Source organism: Pinus tabuliformis, chromosome 4_1 (assembly GCF_031772625.1).
Source record: "Pinus tabuliformis cultivar Carrire ecotype Pingquan chromosome 4_1, CPIR1, whole genome shotgun sequence".
Taxonomy (NCBI): domain Eukaryota; kingdom Viridiplantae; phylum Streptophyta; class Pinopsida; order Pinales; family Pinaceae; genus Pinus; species Pinus tabuliformis.
Genome location: NC_142303.1, coordinates 755468139 through 755479839, shown reverse-complemented (window position 1 = coordinate 755479839; position 11701 = coordinate 755468139).

Genomic DNA, 11701 nt, shown 5'->3' with positions numbered 1-11701 from the left:
AGGATGAGAAGGCTAAGATCCAAAGATTCATTAGTGGGCTACTAGGAGCATATAGAGACTAGATTGAGTTTGATGAGCCTAGATCATTGGAGGAAGCCATCAAGAAGCTAAAGCATTGTTATGAGTAGTCAAAGCGCAAAGTTGAGCCTAAGCGTGACTTGAAAGAAAATGATAAAATTAAAGGGAAGTGGCCACCGAAGCAGGGAAGGCCTCAAGATGCAGGTGAGAAAGAAAATGTTGCTCCTTATAAGAAGTTCAATGTAGTTGAGAAGGTACATGGGTCACAACTTGGAGAGAAGTAGAGAAGAGGTGATGGTAAGGGGCCCTTACATTGTTGGATATGTGGAAAAGATCATCACAAGAAGGATTATCCATTGTACCAAGGTGGTCGGCATCAGATATATAGTGCTAAGGAGGGGCAAACAATTAGGGATGTTGGTCACAACATTCCTTGGATTTATGCAGCAATGGAAAATAAGCAGGAAGATCACCAGGAATTTATTGAGATGGAAGGTAAGCTCTATGGTCGATTTGTTTCTATTTTCATTGATCCTGGATCTAATTATAGTTATGTTAATCTTGATATGGTGGATAAGTGGGGCTAGAAGTGAATGTCGAGCATTGGTTGGTGAGGTTGGCTACAACTACTAAGAAGAGAGTTCATCATTGGGTAATATCATGTGCATTCGAGTTGAATTGTATTACTACAGCAGCACATCTGAATGTGCTACTAGGATCATATAATATGATCTTGGGTATGGATTGGTTATTCCTTCATAGGACCAAAGTAGATTGTTATGACAACGCTATTGAGTGCCCAGATTATAATGGGGAAAAGATAATTCTACAAGTAAAGAAGAAGCCTACATCAGTGAGGATGGTCACCACTATGCAGGCTAAGCGTAGTTGCAAGAAAGGGTGTGTGATGTTTGTAGTCCATCTCTATAGTGAAAAGGGTAAGGATGTTGTGGATGCAAAAATGTTCAAGAGGTACCTTGTATTACAGTAGTTTCAGGATGTGTTTCCGGTAGAGATTCCAGAGTTCACTCCCCACAGGGAAGTGGAATTTTCTAGTGAGTTGGTACTAGGAGCAACACCAACATCAAAAGAACCTTACAGGATGAACACTCTAGAGTTGGTAGAGTTGAAGTTACAGTTGAAGTAAACACTTGATAATGGATACATTAGGCCAAATGTATTGCATTGGGGTGCACCAACATTGTTCGTGAAGAAGAAGGATGGTACTCTCAAGTTGTGCATTGATTACAGGTAGATGAAAAAGGTGACAATCAAGAACATGTACCCATTTTTGAGGATTGACAACTTGTTTGTTCAGTTGGAGGGAGAAACAATGTTCTCAAAGATTGATATGAGATCAAGATACCATCAGATATGCATCAAAGAAGAGGACATATACAATACTGCTTTCAAGACTAGGTATGGGCATTATGAGTTTGTTTTAGTTCTATTGGTTTGACTAATGCTCCAACTAGTTTTATTTGCTTGATGTATAGTGTGCCACATCCTTATCTGGACAAGTTTTTTATTGTATTCATTGATGGAATCTTGATATAGTCTAAGAATGAGGAAGAGCATGATGAGCATTTAGTAGTAGTGTTGAGAGTGCTAAGAGAGCATTAGTTGTATGCCAAGATTAGTAAGTCCAGTTTCTTTCAGAGAGAGGTGCACTACTTAGGACGAGTTGTTTCCAAGGAAGGCATAGTAGTAGATCCTAAAAAGATAAGGGTTATCATGGAGTGGGCAGCTCCTAAGAATGTGGATGAAGTTAGATCACTCATGGGGTTACCAAGTTACTGTAGGAGTTTCATCAGGAAATTGTTAAGCATTGCATATCCCATTACATCTTTGCATAGAAAAGGGAATAAATTTGAATGGACAGAGGAATGTGCAACAAGTTTTAAGCAGTTGAAATAGTTGTTGACAAATGCCCTAGTTCTTAAGATTGTAGATCTAGATAAAGAGTTCGTGGTGTGTATACATTCCTACAAGAGAGGACTTGGTGGATTCTTAATGTAGGAGGGACAGGTGGTGTGCTATGAGTCCAAGAAATTGAATGATCATGAGCAGAACTATGTGTCTCGTGATCTTGAATTGGAAACTATCATCCATGCATTGAATGTATGGAGACACTATCCTCTTGGCAGGAGGTTCATATTGATGAGCAACCACAGTGGATTGAGGTACCTATTTGACTAACCAAATCTGAATTTCAGGCAAGCTATATTGTTGGTCACCCTCTATCAGTTTGATTTTGAGATCATATACATCAAGGGTAAGGAGAACAGGGTTGCAGATGCTCTCATTAGGACAATGGAAATGAACCATGTTGTAGTAGTGATCTCATATGGAATAAATTTACAGGATCGTATCTTACAGGAAGGAAGGCGGGATGGCAGGTATAAGGAGTTTAGGCACAAGTTACAACAGGGTACAAGTGATCAGTATGTGGACTATCATCTCACAATAGATGGTTTGGTGAGATTTAGGAACAAGATTTATGTGTTGGATGATAAGAAGCTTAAGAAGTGTATCTTGAGGTAGTTTCATGTTAATCCATATTTAGGTGACCCAGTATACCAGAAGACATTGAAAACAGTGAAGAAGTTCTACTATTGGCTGAATATAAAGAAGGAAGTGGTAGAGTTCGTGGCTAGATGTTTGGGCTGTAAGAATGTGAAAGCAGAGTGTAAGCATCCAAGTGGATTGCTTCATCATATTCTAATTCCATAGTGGAAATGGGAGGTCATTTCCATGTAATTCATTACAAGTCTTTTGATCACATTGAGGCAACATGATTCTATCATGGTTGTGGTCAACATATTGAGCAAGGTAGCTCACTTCATTCCAGTGAAGACTACTTATTCAGCTCGTGAGGTGGCACAAGTCTTAATCATGAAGATATTGAGGTTGCATGGTGTTTCAAATAATATTGTGTCAGATAGGGATATTAAGTTCACTTACATGTTTTGGAAGGAGTTGTTTGCAGGTTTGGGGACAGAGTTGGCCTTCAATACAACATATCATCCACAAATAGATGGATAGATAGAGAGGGTCAATAAGATTCTGGAGGATATGCTGAGGATGTATGTCATGCACTAGTAGAGGAGATGGGAGGAGTACCTTCCATTGGTTGAGTTTTCTTACAAAAATGGTTATTAGAAGTCACTAAGGATGAGTCTATTTGAGGAATGTTATGGGCGAAGTTGTAATACTCCCATAAACTGGAGTGATCTAGTGAATAGGGTATTGATAGAACCTAACATGTTGGTAGAGATGGAATGGAAAATGCAAGTTATAAAGAAGAATATAAAGGCAACATAGGACCGACAGAAGAGTTATTGATGAGCCCCAAAAATGGGTAACTTTATGGGCTCATTTTGCCTATTATTCTTGATTAATCCACCATTCTTCATAGTTTTATGCATGCTTTTGAATATATTTATGTTAATTGATGAATGAGAATAGTCACTTGACCACAAAAGTCTAATACGTGCTTATTGCGGATTTTTGGACATCTTTTGGTCCAAGGTCAAGTGTTTATGAGCAAGTTGACAACAAAATATGAAGGAATAGGCTGAGAATTTGTAGGAAGGGTGTCTCCTACAGTAAATGACCCCTTTCTTGAGTTCTCCACCATCAGCTCGGAGTTCAACAGCCCACCAAAGTTGATTTCAAGGGGTAGTCGAGCAGATTTTGTGAAGTGGATGATTAACTGCAGTTTTGAGTAGCCAAGCCCCTAAAGTTAAGGAGGGTTGTTGGGATTCCTCGTGGTGCATAAGTAGGAAGGCTTCAAGCCTTGGTAGTTTAGCTATTGAACAATTTTTTTTCGCACTTTAGTGCAGCTCTGCCTTTCAGCTCATTTTCGAGCTCTTGCTGTAAACAGTTTTGTGACATGATTATTTTTTGAGTAATGGAGATAAATTTCACTTTGCACCAGCTCTGAGATTTCTTAGGAGGCTGTAGCTCTTGGGGTTGGGCCCAACCCAAGTGCCAGTACCTCCTTTGTGTACTTTTATGTGTTTTCCTTGCATTCATAGAATAATTTCTGTTATCTAGGTTAAGATCTTGCTTTGTTACTTAGGTTGCTTTTGATGATTAAAATAGCTTTTCATGCTTCAGGTTGATTTGACAGTTTGATAATAGAAAAGCTCTGCAAAAAGGCCATCAAGCGATCCTTGATCTCACCTTTCCCTCCTTGGGACCATGAGCTAAGACCAAGGCATACTTGCTGCCACAAAAATACTGTTCTTGCCTTTCTATGCAATTGCTAAAGTTAGATTTTTAGTTGGAAAAGTTGATACCAGTCGTACTTGCATGTTTAGATCTATTCTTGCTTAGTTTCCATAGTTATCTTGCATGATTTTATGTCTATAAACTTTTGTTCATCATATTTCTGGCTTTTAAGGGTAGATTAGGTCAAAATAGATAGATCTCTGTTTTTTTTAGTCTTTGTTCGATCAGTTTTGGAAAATAGTGTGCAGAGCACCTGTAATACATTCCTACCTACCCTTCCTCCATCATACAACCTATTCCAACCCATAATCCAAGATTCCTTCCCTTCATTTGCCACATTTTCCCAATTTGCCCTAATTTCTACATTCTTGTGCAACATCGCTCCCTCCATCCTTGAACAAACCCAACCACCTTCATCACTCCTTGGCTTCATTTGCCAAGTCCTAGACCCCTTAAAATCCTTATCCATCCTTAATTTCCACTTTCCCACCGTTTTTCCTCCATCAACCCTCTAAAATCCTCTTTCGGCCGTTCTTGTAGAACTTCTTGTAGAACATCCTGTAGAACCCCTGTAGACCTCCTGTAGAAGTTCACGTGAGCAGTTTTTTGAGATCTGATCACTGTGAAAATCTATGGAAGGGTGCTAGGGACCCCTTAGGCCCTCTTCTCACCTTCCCAACCTCTTGCAAGCACCCACTCCATTTCCTTTTGCCAATAAACCCTTGCACAGTAAAAAATAGTTAAAGCACATGCATAATAATTCTGCAAAATTACTCTAAAATACAAAAAGATGCTTTTTCCATATTTTCTTTCAGAAGTAGCTTAGTCACATGCATTTTACCTTTCCAAGAGTCAATGGCATCCATTTCAGCAACTTTCATCTATTTTCTTGCACAAGTACGGTTAGTCGGTAAAACTAGGGTTTGCTAGGGTTTGCATTTCCTTTCAGCTTCCAGCTTCTTTCTGCAAGTAGGTTAACCTCCTTCAACTTAGTTTTCATCCATAATAGTTAAAAGCTTCTTCTAAGAGCTCATAGAAATTGGCTTAAGCTCCTAGCGTACTTGTGCCAGCTGATCAAGTGACAGCCTGCGGCAAGAGCTAGTACTTGTGCATATAGCACCGTCGCTTCCAAGTTTGTTACGAACTATTGGGTTGATAAAAGTAAAGAAGGGAGTCCCAGGAGTTGCAACATCATTGCTGCAATACTAGAGCCCACCATCTTTTTGGTGTCGTTGCCGGGGAAGCGTCAGAGTATTTGTGATTGCTGCTTTTCTTCTATTTTCTACTACAACCTTCTGCTAAGTAGTTTATTTCAGCAAGCATAGATTAGACATTTCCCGCTTTCATAGATTAGCATTTCATTTCTGCAATTTCAATTCTGCAAGCATAGATTAGCATTTCATTTCTGCAATTTCAATTTTGCAAGCGTAGCCTAGCATTTTATTCTGCAATTTCAATTCTGCAAGCGTAGCCTAGCATTTCATTTTTGCAATTTCAATTCTCCAAGTGTAGCCTAGCATTTCATTTCTGCAATTTCATTTCAGCAACATAGATTAGTCCTTTCCTGCTTTCATTTCAATTCTGCATTTTCATTTCAACAAGATAGATTTTAGTTAGTTGTAGTTCAATCTATTTTAGTTTTTGCAGGTACAAGCAGAAAAAAGAAACAAAAAAGCAACCAAAAAGATTTCCTTTCATGCCTCGTAGGAACAGAGACAATTCAGGAAAATTCTTACCCAACACCCCCACCACATCACTGAGTCACCCTTCTCTCTTCTTCGGTGGCAGTGATCTAGAAGAACCTATAGGTGAACCTCTAGAGATATACGAAGATCCTATAATAGAAGAAGAGCAAGAAAACATTTCTCCTGAGACCATGGCTGAAAACAGAAATGGTAGAGCAAATGAGGAGAGAATAGAAGGCACCTTTCCCATCCGAGAGACCAATGGGGACACAAAAATGAAAAACCTCAGTTCCTCAGCCTTACCTCACTTCCATAGGATTGACCACTGAAGACTCTGACACCTTCTTGTTTGAGTTTGTTGTCCTTTGTCAAACTTATGACTATGCAGAAAACGAGCAAAAGTTGAAACTCTTTCCCTCTATCCTCAAGGATGCAGCACTACGCTGGTTCATGGGATTACCTAGAAACAGTATCACAACTTGGGCTCAGATGCAACAAGCCCTTAACAACAAATACAAGGATTACTGTAGGTCAAAGGAAATGAAGGGAGAAATATTTCGGATGACCATGGGAAGTGATGAATCCTTAGAAGACTATGAAGAAAGGTTCCAACTCAGTTATAAAAGGACCAGGTGCACGCTTGACCACGAATCTCAAAAGATGGTTCTGCTCTGAGGAATCCCTGAAGACCTTCTAGATACCCTCCATTTGCTAGTTGGAGGAGACATCTACCAACTACCTTATGATGACATAAAGACTGTGTTTAGAAACCATTCTAGGGCAGCCCGGAAAAGAGGTAGGGGGAATCAACTTTCAGCTAGTGCCACCTTCTCCAAACATGAGTTTACAAATCAGATGGAAGACCTTAAAAGTGAGATGAGACAGACCATTTCCATGCAACTGGATACTTTCTGAATCCAACAGAAGAAAGAGGAAGTTGAGAAGGCTTTGGCCATCTTTTGTCCCAGATGTACAAGGAAGCATCCTCGGAATGAGTGTCCATTGCACTCAGTAGAGGTATGTTTCATTTGTGAGGAAGACCACCCTACAAACTAGTGCCCAACCTTACCCGGACTTAAAGCTATGTACCAAGGGGCTGAAGGAGCCACTGAACCACTCTACTTCCTAAACCAAAGGAGGCCACATGGATCCAGACCTTACTAGCAGGGATGCAAGGGACATCCAAAACTTATTAAAACTCTAACCAATCCACTCACATACCTTCTTGGGGTCCCCCTACTCATCCTTTCTGGTCCGCACCCCCTCCTTGGTCATATCCATCTCAATACCATACTCAACCTACTGCTCATTCGTTTCATTCTCATGTTCAGCCACAACCTCAGTGGAATTCACCTCAACAGGGGTGGAGGCCCCAATACAACTCTCCTCCCGCCGTTTTGCCTCCACCAACTGCACAACCACAACCATTACCTCCTGCTCCTCCAAGGCAACCCCAGATGCCTGCTCAACTGAACCCGAACCCCAATAATAGATAGGCCCAATAAGTATATACTGGAGAGACGACATGCCCTACCTATGCTATGGAGATTCAGGAGATCAACCTACGATCTGGGAAGGTCCTCCTAGATAGACAACCTCCTCCTAAGGAGGATGAGGAAGAGAACCAGGAAAGCGAACCCAAAGTCATTCCACCCTTTCCTAATAGACTAACTGGAACTATGCAACCAAACCTAGAAGAGACTGAACTTCTGGGCGAGCTTAAACAGTTGTGTATAAAAATACCACTTCTCCAGGCCATAAAAGATGTACCAATCTACAAAAAAATGATCAAAGAGAAGTGTTTTAGGCACCCAGGCAGGCACAAGAGATATGCCCCAACTATCAATGTCATAGGACAACTGTCCGACTTGATGTTGGGACAAGTGATCTGTCCAAAATATCCGGACCCTGGGAGTCCTGTAGTTGATGTCCACATCAATGGCACCATAATCCCCCACACCCTGATTGATCTAGGGGCTGCCATTAATGTGTTGACCAAGGACACCATGCTCAAACTCAACCTTCAGAGTTCCCTCAGAAATACCTCGACAGTACTACAGTTAGCAGACCGCTCCACCGTGACCCTTGAAGGGATTGTGGAAGATGTCATGGTCTCCATTGATTCTTGGGAGTACCCTGCGGACTTCTTGGTCCTTCAGGCAAAAGAAAAACTCACTGGATAACCCCTCATTTTGGGAAGGCCTTGGTTAGCTATTGTAGATGCTTACATTAGATGTCGAGCTGGGAGCATGACCATCAAGAATTGGCCTATGTCTAAGCAGCTAGTCCTATATCCTCCTGCCCAACCTTTACTAGAACATGACTTACTTCTCTGGTTGGAGGAAGAAGATGAGGATGAAATCTACTCTGCACCATTGTGCACAGTGGAAGCCACCAGGGGAGGTCCTCAAACCGAGGATGACCTTATTGAAAATCTGATTCAAAATCCACCTCCTAGTGTGCTGCCATTAGAAGAGTTAGTAGGAGATACCCAAGCCAGTGCTTTAGTGGATCTCTGTGTGACTAATCCGACCTCTCCCCGAGTTAAGAATGTGGAATTTTTCCCCAAGCGAACCTTGAATATCAACTCATCCCTATCTCCCTCTCAGGAGAAAGAGTTGTGTAGCTTATTGAACAATCGTTTGTATGCTTTTGCTTGGAGCTATAAGGAGATGAAAGGAGTCCATCCTTTAGTCTGTACCCATCACATTTACATTAAAGAGGATTGTAAACCAGTTAGGAAGCATCAGAGGAGGATGAATCCAGCCCTCAAGGACATTGTCAAAGAAGAATTTCAAAAGTTGTTGGATGTAGGATTCATCTACCCCATCTCTGATAGCGAGTGGGTTTCTCCTCTGGTGCTTGTGTCCAAGAAAAATGGGAAATGGAGAATCTGTGTAGATTATCGAGAACTTAACAAAGCCACCAAGAAGGACCATTTCCGTTTGCCTTTCATAGATCAAGTGTTAGATGGACTGGCAGGGAAGAAGTTTTTTTCTTTCCTAGATGGGTTTAGTGGGTATAATCAGATCCAAATCAGCCCGGAAGACCAAGATAAGACCACTTTCACTTGTTCATGGGGTACCTTTGCCTACCGGGTCCTTCCCTTTGGGTTATGCAACGCTCCTGCCACTTTCTAGAGAGCAGTACTGAGCATCTTTGCTGAGCTGGTTCATGATTCGGTGGAAATCTACATGGATGACTTCACTCCTTATGGGTCCAACTTCCAAGAAGCATTGACTAACCTGGGAAAAGTTTTAACCAAGTGTATTGAAATGAACCTGTCCCTTAGTCTTGAGAAATGTGAATTCCTAATGACTGAAGGGACTGTGCTAGGTCATACAATTTCTCAGCAAGGATTATAGGTGGATCCCAACAAGATTGCTATCATCCAAAGGGTTCCACCTCCTCAAAAGGTAAGAGATGTTCGGAGTTTTCTAGGCTTAGCAGGATATTATAGAAGATTCATTAAAGATTTCAGTAAGCTAGCCTCTCCATTGTTTGGTCTTTTGGGGAAAGATGTTGAGTTTATATGGACTGACGACTGTCAAGAGGCTCTGGATGTGTTGAAAGATAAGCTGGTAACTACCCCAATCTTGAGAGGTCCAAACTGGGCCCTACCTTTCCACATTCACACAGATGCCTCGAATAAATCCATAGGAGAAACCTTAGGACAAGTCGAAGAAAAACTACCATATGCCATATATTTTGTCAGTAAAAACCTATCCAAGGTAGAGTTAAACTATACTGTAACTGAGAAAGAGCTCCTAGTTGTAGTCCATTCCCTAAATAAGTTTAGACACTACATCACTGGTTATCAAACATTCATACACACTGATCATGCTGCAATTAGGTATTTGATGAATAAACCTGATGTAGATACTCGTATCATTAGATTGTTACTTTTATTGCAGCAATTTGATTTGACCATTGTTGATAAGCCAGGGAAGGAAAATGTTGTTGCTGATTTTTGTCTAGACTAGATTTGTCTGCAGGTGAAGAAGGGATGGTGGACGATCAGATGCCAGATAAACATTTGTTTGCTATTTCATTACTCTCTCCATGGTTTGCTGATATAACAAATTACTTGGTTTCAGCACAGTTCCCGCCACACCTATCCTCAAAAGAGAAGAACAAGATCGTGAGGAAAAGCACCCCATTCACTTGGATTGGGGGAAACCTATTTAAACTTGGCCCGGATCAGATTTTGAGGCGTTGTGTCAGGGAGGAGGAAGTTTTTGACATCCTCCTAACTTGTCATGATGGGCCCTATGGAGGCCACTTTGCAGCGAAAAGAATCGCCTTCAAAATTCTATAGGCAGGCTACTATTGGCCCATTCTTCATCAAGATGTCAAGAGATACATCAGCCAATGTGACCGATGTCAAACGATGGGGAAACCGACTCCAAGGGATGAAATGCCCCTCCAACCTCAAGTGACTTTCGAGCCATTTGAGAAGTGGGGCATGGAATTTGTGGGTCCTATCAACCCTCCTTCGAGACAAAAGTCTTATATCATTGTGTGCACGGACTACCTGAGAAAGTGGGTAGAAACAAAGGCAATCAAGGTAGCAATAGAAGAAAAAGTGGCTAAGTTTTTGAGGGAAAATATCTTCTACAAGTTTGGCTACCCAAGAGAATTAGTCACAAATCAAGGAAGTCAGTTTACCTCTAACCTGATTGAAGACCTGCTCGCTCATCACCGGATTAAGCACAGAACTTCCACCCCTTATCATCCGAAAGCAAATGGACAGGTGGAAGTCACTAACCGAGATTTGGAAGAGATTTTGACTAAAGTGGTAAGTAGCAACAGAGAATATTTGGCAAATCGCTTGGTTGAGGCCACCTAGGCCTACAACACTACTTGGAAAACTACAACAGGTTTCACACCTTATGAGCTGGTCTACGGGAAGAAGGCTTTGCTGTCCATAGAATTTGAATATAACACATTAAGGTTGGCAACTCAGCGGGACCTAGATCTCAGCCATGCACAGCAGGAAAGATTACTTCAGCTGAATGGACTAGATGAACAGAAAATGCAGACCCTTCTCCACTCAGAGGTGGTCCAACTTCAAAGGAAGATATGGCATGATTGGCACCTTAAAGAAAAGCAATTTGAGCCAGGAGATTTGGCACTGTTGTATGATTCAAGATACAAGGATTTTAAAGGGAAGTTGAGGACAAGATGGCTGGGACCATATACAGTGGAGAAATGCAATGACAATGGTTTAGTCCTTATCAGGACCATTGATGAAGAAGCCATCCCCATGCTCGTCAATGGGCATCAATTGAAAATCTACAGGAAGCCCCTTTCTAAGCAGGAGTTCATTGAAACTCTGGATAAATCAGTGTTGGTAGTGGAGTAGGCCCCTGTCTCCACTCCACCCACACCTTGAAGAAGAAGAAGAAAAAAAACAAAAAGATCCTTGGGTGAAAACCTCTTGGAGGCGCCCAGGGTAGACAGTGAGGGTGAAAACCTCCTGGAGGTGCCCTAGCTGTCTCAGACTAAAAAAAAAACAAAAAAAAGAAAAAAAAGAAAAGAAAAAAGAAAAAAGAAAAAGAAAAATAAACCTAATTTCTGTTGAATCATTGTAGGTTGCAGGAAGGACATTGCAGGTTAGGAGGATCACACAAGACAAAGACAGAGGTCGGCACTAGGCTACAAGCATCCCTCACAATCCATTCCTCCATGATAACTACCCTTTCCTAATATTTGATCTCATTCGGGCTAGGATTTCACCTTCTATAGGAAGTTCTATGTTT